Below are 13,247 nucleotides of genomic sequence, written 5' to 3' on the forward strand. Positions count from 1 at the left end.
TGTATTAAATAGCTGTTCATGGAATTACATATAGATCCTAAGAGTTACTTCAGCTTTCCTTTGTCTAAAATGGGCAGTCCCAATTCCATGACCTGTAGTAAGAGAACATTTATATAAACTCCTGCCATTTATAGCTTCTTCTGAATGTTCTCCATTTCTGTTTATTTGAGGACTCTAAAGGTGCAAGCAGGGGTGTGTATAGTCACTCTGGTAATAATAAAAAGAACAGATAAAGATCTCTACATCTGCATGCCTGTATCAATAGTACACATAAATGTCACTTCTTACATCAAAACCATAAATCACTTTCTGAATTCTCTCTTATTAACATCTCTTTCAATGGGATTTATTTTCCGTTACTTGAGCCAATGCATTGCTCTTTGATTCATCTTTTCTATTTTTCCCCATTTCTCTTCATTTAAAACTCATATAAGGCTAGTCTCTTCTACGAAAATGTTCACAGTTGCCCATTTTGATAAACAGAACCACATCCAGAAATATTTAGATCTGGAAGGCACCTTGGTGAATCACCTTTTTCCACAGTCTCATTTCACAGCTGATAAAATTAGATTAAGTGAGTTGTCTAAGGTCACACATTAGATAGAGACAGAAGAAGACTTGGATTATGTGACACTAAATGTTACTTTTGTCAATATACAATTATCCATTCAGCAAACATTTATTCATGTGGCAGGCACTACTGTAGGGATTGGAAGCCAATAGGGGCACCCACAAGCATAATTCTGCTCCTGTATACTCGTAATTCTGCAGGTTTCACCTCCCTTAGGTGTGCTCTGACTTTCTGCTCGATCTTTTATTGTAATAGTTTTATTTCTTCATGCTTTGATAGTGTCCTTATCTTCACTCGTTCCCAATTAACTTCCCCAAGCTTCTCATTTAATTAATTCCCATCCTCCTTTTCAAGATACAAACTGGCTCTCCTGACTTAGTGCCATTCTGCCTCATTATCAGCCCCCCATTCTAAAATAATTATTTTGAATATAATGGAAATGTTAAACATGGCTGAACCCAATATGTCATGATTGTAACTGACTGCCAGCAAGTGCTTTAGTGGGTTCTGACTTGTCTAATAAAGTGTCACAACAGAAAAATGTGTAGAGCCTTTATCCCTTTTCCAATCTTTGTTGGTAAACATTTGCTTCTATCATAATGAGGACAGGTTTGTAAAATTAAGCCTCCTAAATGGCTGTCAATGGTTAGACACAAAAAAAGGAAAAATAGACACATTCCTTTGTCCTCAATACGAAGCAAAATATTTCATTCTCCCTTTCCTTTCAAGAAAAATGCATATTCTGTGTTACTGCCTTCCCACTATTCCAGCAGCACCATAGGTACTGATAGTGGCCGCATTTATTTAAAGAAAACAATTTTTTTGTTTATTGATGGATTACTTTTCTTTTATTGCCTAATACTCTCCATTTTCCAGATAAATGTCCTTTTCTTTTATTGTTATATACAGAATGAAACAATCTTGTGCTTAATGGACAAAATAACATAGCCACAGTTCAGTGAAATATTTTGTAAGGGTACTGAAAAAACGGCACTTTATTTTTATTTTTTTTAATAGTTTTATAATCTCTTTTTTTTTGGTAATGATTATTTTGTTCTTTCATAAAAACTCTCATAAAAAGTTGCAAGGATAGTTTAAGTTCCCATATGACTTTTACCTAGATTAACCAATTGTTTAATTTTGTTCTGTATCATTCTCTCTCTCTCTCTATGTGTGTGTGTGTGTGTGTGTGTATATATATATGATATTATATATTATATTATATTGTATTGTATTTGTGTGTTTATATACACCATCCATATCTTTTTCCTAACCATTCAGAATAAGTTTAAGACATGATATGTCTTATTCCAAGTGTTTTAGTATATATTTCAGTATAATTCTGAAGAGAACATTTTCTTACACAGAACAGTTATCAAACACAGGCAATATACCAATGATGTAAGAACAGTGTCTAATTCATAGTACATATTCAAATTTCATCTAGTGTCACAGTAATGTTCTTAATAGCTAATTGTTTTTGTCCTATATAGGTCCAGGATCTAACCCAAAATTATGTGATACATCTATGTGTCATGCAATGCTTTATTTTTGTGTTTAAAATTTTACACTCAATCACTAATGACCTGGATAGTGTTTCTTTTTAAAGTAATCTCTGTTTGGTGACTGCTGTCCCAAGAATAAGAGTTTAAGCCAAAAGATGTGTAACAAAATCCCTTAGGATTAGTGATATCTGTGTTTAGGAAATGATACATCAACTTTGTAACTGTGTTCTAACCACAAGTTTTGGCATTTCAATAGGAAGGAGTCCAAGGAAAAGAACTCTGAGTTTATCTATAATTTGTAGTTTTGAGATTTAAAACAGGGAATAGAGATTTTGATGCCATCTCAGTCTACCTGGGGTGAAGGGGATGTTTACAAATGACCATGTTGCAAAGATTCATGATGTACACTTTAAAAAAAATTTAATGTTTATTTATTTTTGAGACAGATAGAACGCGAGCAGGGGTGGGGCAAAGAGAGAGGGAGACACAGAATTTGAAGCAGGCTCTGGGCTCTGATCTGTCAGCATAAAGCCCGAGGAGGGACTCAAACCCACGAACAGTGAGATCATGACCTGAGCGGAAGTCAGACTGAGCCACCCAGGCACCCCTTTAGTGCTCACTTTAAATCCAACCCTAAATAAATATTTATTTCAGTGATATGTTTCCATTAAACATATTAAAAGCTCCATTAAAATCAATATTTTCATCAAAATGAAATATTTGAGATATTTTAAACAAAGTTTGGATACTAACGTTAGTCATTTGTCATTCTTGAAACTGAGTCCTTCTTTAAAAAAAATTCAGCTATGCATTTTTAAATATTCAGCATTAAAATGAATACAAATAGTTCCCTCCTTCCACAAAACAACAAGTCAAGGATTTGTAATATTCATGCCTAAAGCATAGAGTGTTTTGCTTAATTCTATAAATAGAATCATGGTTAGCGCTGCAAGGTTCAGCAGTTTAATTTCTAGCTATTATCAAGCAAAAGTAATCCCTAAGTTTCAGATAATTTCTTTTCTCTCCATGTCAGGTCTGCTTCTAAAACTGGATTAAAAATCATGAAAGAGTCATCAGATTTATTGACTGTGAATCCTCATACTGTTTTGTGAAAAATAGGTAAATCTCCCTAAAAAGATTCACATTTTTTTAAGTATCATATAAACACATAAAAGTACCAAGTCTCAATACCAGGAGGCTTTCTGAGTCAGACCTACTGATACCAATGACATTACTGAAAAGCCAGACAGTTGGCAGAAAGTGCAAAATCATCCTGTGCTATTTTCACATTTTTCCTCTAAAATAAAGAGAGATGTTTATACACGCAAGAGAAATTAGCTATGAGAAAAATACTGTGCACATCCATATTCACTGCATAGATTAAAAGTAAAATAGTTGTTTGTCCCCTACAGTAGAAAAGGCTTGCCCATTCATCCTTGTGATAGATCTGCATGTAAAACCAAAATGAAATCAAATCCCTGCAGATGGCTCGTAAGTCACAAAAACTGTTTAATCCTTTAACTGCATCCCTTTGGGAAGCCGGCCCCTGGGTAAGTCTCAATGTGTAATAAATATAATGTCAAATATTCTCTTAGATTTTTAGTAGAAAGCCTTCATTGACTCCAGCAGGGCCACCCACCCCCACAGCCCCCCGCTGCCACCTGTATTTCTTGTAAAGAGGTCTGTGTTACTCTGGTGCCTTAATATGTACACCCACAGAGTTTGGTTGTAGTTTTTGCTTTAATAAGAAAAGTGTCAGTAACCGAAACTATACGTAGAAATCTTATCTAAAATTGATTGCGGCTCAAAGTCGTATTTTAAGAGTCAGCCAGGCAAATCTAAGCACATTTTTACAATGCTCTTTCTAATGGCTCTTACTAGAAAACAGTTGCATTTCAAGCAGGAATAAAATGAAAACAGACCTTGGAGGCTTAACCATTGAACAGATGCAGTAAATGCAGCTTTGGAAATACAGCTGTCACTTCAGATCTTTTATGCTGAGTACCTATATGAGCCAATTGCCAGAGCTGCTGGCATTATTACATTTCTGCAGTTCTGTTCAAAACAGACTCTGTAAGAACTTATAAAAACAGAGTAACATGCCTATTATGAACCTATTTTTAAATATTTCATTCTTTCTTGGTTTTCATTCTACTTAAATTTTTGAAGACTAAAACTGATCAGAACTTCTATAAAAAGGTACTTGTCTCTAGCACTGTGAAATCTTTCATTTGTGAGTTGCTAACGTCAAATCAAATCAGAAATTCTTGACATCTTTATTACATTAAAGCAATTCCTGATATTGACTCTTGGGAAGGATTTCATTTTCTTACTCTCTAAACTAGAAGTTGTACTTTTTTTTTTTTTTTTTTTTTTGTAACACAGCGATGTGAGATTATTTTTCTCTTTACCCCTGTTGGGGGATATATATACATTTTTGTCAAATCTTTTTGAACAACACGGTTTGAACTGCATGGGTCCACTCAAATCTGTGATGTATTTTTTCCTCTTTATGATTTCCTTAACATTTTCTTTTCTCTAGCTTACTTTATTATATAACAAAAAAACATAATAAACAAAATATACATTAACTGGCTTTATGTTATCAGGAAGGGTTCTGGACAACAGGAGGCTGTTAGTAGTCAAATTTGGGGAGAGTCAAAAGTGACCTAAGGGTTTTTGATTACAAGGAGCGTCAGTGCCCCTAACCCCCACACTGTTTAAGAGTCAACTATGATGTCAATACTAAATATAGCACCATGTATTTAATTGACTAATAACTGTATGATTCTAAATAAATAATGTAATATTCTCTAACAATGTCTACCTAGATGAGTATTGTTTCATTTTCAAAGTAGAAAAGCTATACTGCAAGAAGCATCATCACAAAAATCAGTGTATCAATTACTAATAGAATCTTGATCTCTAGTTCTTCAAACCAACTTTAAAATCCCTAACAATCTCTGTCTTCTAATCTATATACTAAATGTACATATACGTGATGTTATATTGTATTTGGATATATATCTCTCAAGATTTTTTAGTAGAAATATTACATAATAAAATTAATCAGTCACATGAATGACAATCTGAAATGATTCTGAACTATGCAGTCAGCTAACCAGTGGGCATGTTGTTTTCCTTTATAGAAAAAAAGAATCTGAAAGAAAGAAGAAAATACCCCAGAATTCCTCGCAGAACAGTAAGTGCTTTCATGATACCATAACATGACTAGAGCCTCTATAAAATTCTACAAATTTCTTTTATAGAAATATTCGCCTTTCTATTTGGTAAGATAAGAGATTAATATAGCAAGCGAGTTTTAGAAATAACCTTCTAAAACTCAATCCCAATTTACTGGAGGAAGCTGAAAATCAGTTATCCTATAATCCTCTTAAATAAGAGGCCAAGGTAATCCTTATGATACATCTATATGGCAGAACGTGTTTATGTTGATTCCATCCTGTCTTTTGACTAGCACTGTATCATTTTAATTCTAAAGAAGAAAAAAATTAAGTAAAATTTAAGCATCGTGCCTCACATTCTCTGTATGTGCTAGAAAAATATATTCATTTTGAACAAAATTTTAAGAAGAATCAAAATGTTTGTTTTGTTGTCTTTAAATTAGAATTATCAAAAAATAAAAAAAGGGCAACCATCCGTAGGCTTTAAATCTAAAGGCTTCTCATTAGTACATTTCTAATATTCTCACAACTTAACTATGACTTACATTTCCTTATACAGCTATTAACTGAGAGTAATAATTGTTTTCCTAAATATGTTCCTAAATATGCTTTTTGTGAAGCAAAATTAAATTTTTATACCATTCTTTATGGCAGAATTTGTAACATTTTAACGATTTCCTAGATGCAAGCAATTACAAATTTTAAATATGTGAATATCAAAAATAATAAAGATGGAAAAGCAAAGTCCACATTGGTGAACCATGTTATCTCCCTTTTAATGCCATGGTTGTTTTCAAATGAGTTTGCAAACTCACTTCTAGGTTGAATTTTTAAATGACAGAATCATACATATTAGTTTTATATTCTTTATACAAGAAGCAGTTAATATTTATACCCCTCACAATTTCTTGGTCATCTTATAATTTCACTGTCAAGAGCCATCAACGGCTATTTTTCTGACCTATCTTTAAGTGATTGGGTCTATTATTCAGGTGTTACTTATAGAAGTTGTTTCGTTTGGATTGTACTTTTCATAACTATATTAAAATCGGATTTAGTATGGCATCCTTTGGAAAGAATGGATGCAAGTATTTAGGTCTTCTGCTCATTTGGGGCAATCCTAGAGAAAATGATATGCATGTTTCTGACAAAGAAAACATGCAATTTCTTGGTGTGTTTGTGCTTTGTGGGAGTTTTCCTTTTAGCTTTTATGGTCTTTTATTTAACAACTACATGCTAAATGACTCCTAAAACACTGTAAGGAAAAATTACTAACTCAAGCCCAAATTTAAAAATAGAGTTTATGCCTTAATGATTTTATAAAATATTTTTGAAGAGAAATACTCTGAATTAAAACAATATTGTCAAAACACTAGAGGTGTCTTAATATAGGTCTTTTTCCAAAGAGTTCATGAATTAGGGATGTCAGTACATAAAATAAAGCATGATAGAAAGTGAAGACATTGGATAATGCAGTATTTTTCTTGTCTTTAATCTATAGAATATGTGTCTGTGTTGCAAGTCCATGAATAATAAATGAGTTTTTACAATTTGTATTTAAATCAAGCCTTATAAATTAGCATAGGAAAGCCTTACAAACCTATAGTTTTGCCTCAAAGCTCATTGCTTAAGAACAATTTGGTAATTGATTAGAATATTACTAAAGATCTTTAGAGCACATTACACTTATATTTCACAGAAAAAATATGCTTAAAGATAAGAAAAATAAGAAAAGGACCTTTGGAAATTGTATCTTAAAATAATAACTTTTCACTATTACTGAACAAATGTTCGGTGGTACTTTCAAAAACTCTAAGGGTTGGTTCTCTGCAGACAGAATATACTGGATAGTGATGATGATAATAATAATAATAATAATAATAACAACAACAACAACAACAAAGAGGATACATTTAAAAAAAGCACTCAGATGCTCAGGCATTCTTCTTGGAAACTATTCACATTATCATAGATCTACTAAACCTCTTTAAATACTACTGGGAGTTGATGTTCTCACTCAAAGCATGATTATTATTAACAATCTCTCTTTGCTGGTACACCAAATAGAACAAGAGGTTTTCAGAAGACAAGTCTTAAGAGAAAATAGATTTTAACTAGAAAAGTGTTTTGTGATTCACTAGTAAATAAATATTATTTGCAAATGCCCCTACAACTTTCAATTAGTCAAACCATTCTCTATTTGAAATAACAAGTCCTTATAATCAAAGAGTACTGGGCTATGTGTGTGTATGTGTTTGCATGTAACAGCACAGAGTTAAGAGAAATTTCTCTCTAGTCCAGTATATTCATTTTACAGGCATTACCTTCTCTACTATCCTCGTTTATAGAGGGCCAGAGAAGTCAATTCATTATCTAAGCTCTCATATCTAGTGACAGAATCAAGAAAAATTCTGGCTTAATTAACCACCATTTTTTTCCTGACAAATTAGCTGAAAGTACTTGTATAAAAACTGAGGGTCTTAGATTGGCTCAAGAAACCTGTTCTCAAAACTTAATTTTTTTCCACCAAAATGCTAATCAAATTCTATATTGTCTCTGTCTGACTAAAACTGTATTTTGATAAGCTCGTTAGAATGTTAATAGAAGAGAGAATTATACACAGAATTAGAGTCTTGGCTTCACCCATCTCCCTGTCTCTTAGTAAGGAGTACTGGAGCACAGAGGGAGATCGCTCAGCTAAAAAACAAAAACAAAAACAAAAAAACTACCAAATGATAATAATATATAACAATAATACACACATACAATCTATCATCAGCAATAGTTAAGCAATTACCTCAGTGATTCGTTGTTATCCTATCTAAATAATGGGGGGAAAATTGCCCAATCTACTTCCCTGAGATCACATTAGATATATGAGTATAGTGATGTTTAATTATAAATTTTAGTTATGTTATTATGGAAAACCTTAGATTACTATAAAAAGACTTCCTTTTGTATGAAGTTTTCCTTTACTGCTTTGGGAGTCCAATGTATCATTTTACAAACGGTGTGTTGATGATGAAACCTAAGTCGTTGATTACTGTCTGCCCTAGACAATAATGGTCCTCCAGAAAAAATTTCCCTTTTCCTTGAATTTATAATCTAATCAGATGATGATGACATTTTACTTAGTTATCAAAAGAACACTTCCTATGTTATCACAGTTTTGTAGATTCATGAAAATGAAAAATGAAGGCTTTATGATGTTAGTCTAGTTAGTAAGCAGCAGAGTTAGCATTTGAACTCAGGTCTGTCTAACTCCCCCTTTCCCTAAACACATCACAAAGTGAAGTGACGGCAAAGCATATTGCATTTTCCTATATGAATGATGGCATAGTGAGAAGAGATGGAAGCAGAGAATAGATCTTTTTCAAATGTCATTGGTCTGCGTAAAATACTGGGTGCACCGATGGTATCACTTTTCCTTATCACTTATCAATAAACATTAAATTGAATCATGTGCATTGATTCTTCAGATGCCAAAATTAAACCATGGTAGGAGAATTTAATTATTAAAGACAACTATCTTTAGATAGGAAGAGTAGAAGTAAAGTTGAAATGGATAATAGCCATAAGTATAAAAGGTCACCTACAGGCACAGAACTATGTTGATTTTGTTTGTAAAGAGTATTCCCACAAAATAGATGCTCCCAATTTGTGCTTCCTAGATATCTTATGCTTACTACATTATCTGGACCTATCTCCTTTAAAATCTTTGGTACTACTTTGGAAATTCATTCCCTTCTTTCTTCTTTCTTCTTTATTTAATAGTTGCCATTGAGTACCTACTGCATACATTTTCCCGAGTGTTGGTGTTATAGGAGTAAACAAAGCATAGCCTCTGTCATCAAGTAGCTTACATTTAGTATAATTACAAATACTGCAATGTTCACTACATGGAGAGAATAATAGTACTTTGACTTACAGTAATAGACTATCTTTTTAAGATATTCATCTGACTAACCATAATTAGAATCAGTATGTTTTTATTTAATAAATGATTGACAGTTTTTCACTCTCTCTGGGACATTGGGTAAGATAGGTTTCCTGCAGTCATTATTACCCATGATAAAAAGCTAAAACATATTTAATGACTCAGTTATATCCTAGGATACTAAAGAATGAGAACTCACCCTCTGTATTTGAATTCCAGCTTCACTACTTATTAGCTTTGGGACATAGGGCTATTTAGTAGACCTCTAGATGTTTTAATTCCTTCAATGACTGAGATAGTTAATTGAGTTAAAGATATGCAGTGACTTTGGTTATATAACAGTATTTTGTTGACAGTGGGCACTATATAAAGCTAGCTGTTATAATTACTGATAGAGTCTGTCCAATAACTCTAGAAACAATCTTTAATTTGGATATTCGCATTGATATTTGCCTTTATTTTCTCCTGAAAACTGCGTCATCTTTCATGACTCTGAAATATAACTTATGAAAGATACAGTAGAAATGCTTTAAAATCAACAATATGTAAAGCCTTAAGTTAATAAAAGGTTAAAATGAATGATTCAGCTATTTAAATAATTTATGCTAATTTTGATCTGTTCTAACATTCTGATTTATTCACTTATTTGTCTGCACCAGGTCATTATTTTAGACTGCATTATTTATTTTTGTAATTAAGAATGTTGGCAGTGGATGAAAGAGCTATGTTCAAGTTCTCTTTCTGCCACATACTGGCTATATGACCTCAAGAAGACAATTTAACTTCTTCCTCAATGTCCTCATCTATAAAAATGAAGATAATGAATTATATTTTGTAGGTTTGAGAATTCCATACATCTTATGTGTTTATTACAGAAGTTAGTACAATAATATAAACAAATAGTAATTTGTTATGTTTGCTATTAAAGATATCTACTTTGCAATATTAAAGAGACACTCTCTTAAAATTATAAAAAAAAAAAAAAATAGGGACCCCCTGGGTGGCTCAGTCGGTTAAGCGTCCAGCTCTTGGTTTTGACTCAGGTCACAATCTGGTGGTTTTGTGATTTTGAGCCCCGCATCTGCTGCCAGCGGGGAGCCTGCTTGGGATTCTCTCTCTTCCTCTCTCTCTCTCTACCCCTCCCTGACTTGTGCTGTCTCTGTCTCCCTCAAAATAAATAAACCTAAAAAAAATAAAATTTTTAAAAATATACAAGTCTGCAAAGAATAAAGAAAATGTGAAGGAAGAAAGAAGAGATGTGGAGGATGGTTTGAATACAGGATAAAATTTGGTTTTAATACAGTAGGATGTGGACATGCTCTAGGAGGGGTCCACCATGAGCCCTCTCCTTGAAGACCTCTTACTCTGTAAAGCAGATACTGAAACCACACAAGGTCAAGAGCATGACTCCCCTTCAGGGAGGTCAAAAGACTTGAAACATTTTGACAGTCTTCATGGCCCTATTATAAGGAAAGCTGAATCGGTACACATTATGAGGTGAACGTTACCAAAAAAGGCTTTCTACCCTACCATGAAATTACTTCCTTTGGAGTACCAAATGGGGTTATTTTCTCCACAGAAAATAAACTTCACCAAACTGTAGGCTGAACAGGCTTCCAAAAATAAAATACATCCAACATATGTTATTACATAAACCATTTTAAAGTTAAGGATAGTTTTATGCCATTGCATGGCAAAATGATACACCCTCCTTCCAAAAAATTACATAAAAATATGCGTGTGCTATTGGAAATTAAAATCACAAAATTTTTTTACCAAGAAAATCTCAGAAAACAAAATTTCACATTCCACTGGTTTCCCTATGATAAAGAATTGTTTATGAATTTTCTCTTCAGTTTTGTACATCAATTATTTTCTGTTAATTTTACATGTACCATTGTACTTGGCTTTGTTGTTTGAGTCATTCTTTTGCAAATGCCATAAAAATCTCTTTATAATACTGACACTGAGCACCAGTACTAATACCACTCCCTCTTAATGTCGAATCTTGTTCTGCCTCTAAAGATAAGTATATCCCAATCTTAGTAATCATCATTTCTATATCAGCAAAATGCGATTAGCGGTAAATATCTTCTCATTTTTCTCCTCTTTAAAATGTAATCCTGGGGCGCCTGGGTGGCTCAGTCGGCTAAGCGTCCAACTTCAGCTCAGGTCACAATCTCACAGTTCGTGGGTTCGAGCCCCGCGTCGGGCTCTGTGCTGATAGCTCAGAGCCTGGAGCCTGTTTCAGATTCTGTGTCTCCCTCTCTCTCTGACCCTCCCCTGTTCATGCTCTATCTCTCTCTGTCTCAAAAATAAATAAACGTTAAAAAAATTTTTTTTAAATGTAATCCTTACATAAAGAGCAGTTTTCTTTCCCAAAATACAAAAAATCTGGTTCAGCATATGTTCCATTGTATATCTGAGCAATTTATCTCATGTTATTATGGTTAATATAATTGCTTAACCCTGCTATTGTTTTTATCTTCCACTTCCAAAAGAATCCTGGCAAATTCTATGTTAATGAATTGGCATGAAATGTTTCATGAGGAAATAATGTCTCTAAGCAAATGCTCAACATGCATGACCCCCAACGTGATAATATCTGGATTTTCAGTAGTCTGAAGTGTCTTGCAAGAAATAATTCTTAGCAGCAGTTTTGCAAGTTGGTCAGAGTTTTCTGCTTATCCATTTTATGTTTGCATCTAGCATACACACAATATGCCATAACATCTCCTGGGAAGTTATTTCTTTTTAATTAGGAATGTAATGTTTGAAGTGTGAAAGATTTAGCCTTGGCTTTTCCTACTCTTTTGGACTTTAAAATACTTTTTTCTATTTTTAAAGGAGATTTTCTTCATGCCCTCGATTTATGTCTTGGAGCATTTATCTCTGTGGTAATACTAATAATAATTATAGAGTACACGCCTTTCATTTATCTGAATTAGGCCTCAACATAATTCCAGAAAAAAAATGGGTTTGCCTCATTGTGTAATTATTAATGTATCCATTATTCTCAATGAGGCTAAGATTTGGACAGTTATCAATATGGGTTACAAAGGTAGAGCAAAGTTTGTCACTGAGTCAGTGGAAATAATGGAGAAAACAGGTGGTCCCCAACCTACCAAAGAGTTATGTAACAAAATGCATTTTAAGCTGTTTTCCTTTCCATTTCATGAGATGGATATTTACCTAAAGTGGTTTGCACAAACCCATGAAAACCCGCAGTCTACACTGAACCACAGTATTTGCAGGCTTGGGGATGGGAACTAGACGAGTGTGAGGAAGACAGGGGCACCATGTTTCTCCATTTTTGCTGATACTCAATTGATCCCACCCAAAATGTGGACAATGAGTTAAACTGGCTTTCCACACTGACTTCTCTCTTTCTCACCTTGGCTTGTTACCTGATGTGCGTCTGCTCCTGATAGGATATTCTCTAGCTGCCTTTTCTTTAAAGTGGTGTTGGTTTCCAACGTCCCGGCCCCACTTTTCTCTTGATCAAAATGTGTCAGTGTGACTGGTATGAGGAAACCTCTCAGAAGAAAGGAAGGGAATCAAAGTATTTACACCAGCCGTACATTCTCCCTGCTCCCTCCACACCCTACCCACACAATTGTGAAACCAAACAAACAAGTGACAAAGGATCTTAGGCAGTGTGAGATCCTGAAGCGAATTTAAATCATATGGATGGAGAGAGTTGGGGACAGACACCGCAGGCTCCGGATGCAGCACCCCTGCGCTGCTCTTGAGGTGTTATGTTTCCTTCCAGGCCTCTACACAGGAGTCCAGAATTCCTTTATTTTAATACCTTCAAATTCTCCCAGGGGGTTTTTGCGGTTTGTGATTAAAGCTCCCTCAATGAAGTATAGTAAGCTAGAAATTATCTGTGCTCTATTTCTCACGTTATGCAATGTACACAATTAAGTATCATTCACCTACCTTGTAATTTTTAAAATTTGTTTTAAATACCCCAAATATAAAAGCATCAATTCATGTAGTAAATATTTAAGTATCCCTTCCACATGAAGGAAATTCCTTTGTTTGTA

General features: G+C 33.8%; 1 protein-coding gene across 1 annotated transcript in view; it reads left to right on the forward strand.

Moving 5' to 3' along the window:
• Nucleotides 1-13,247, forward strand: part of LOC125919354 (synaptotagmin-1-like) — a 321,052-nt gene that overhangs the window by 64,429 nt on the left and 243,376 nt on the right. Inside the window, exon 2 of the mRNA XM_049625992.1 lies at nucleotides 5,226-5,278. The gene's annotated coding sequence lies outside the window, so the exon portion shown is untranslated. The remainder of the gene's footprint in view (nucleotides 1-5,225; nucleotides 5,279-13,247) is intronic.

This window comes from Panthera uncia, chromosome B4, assembly GCF_023721935.1.
Source record: "Panthera uncia isolate 11264 chromosome B4, Puncia_PCG_1.0, whole genome shotgun sequence".
Classification (NCBI taxonomy): Eukaryota; Metazoa; Chordata; class Mammalia; order Carnivora; family Felidae; genus Panthera; species Panthera uncia.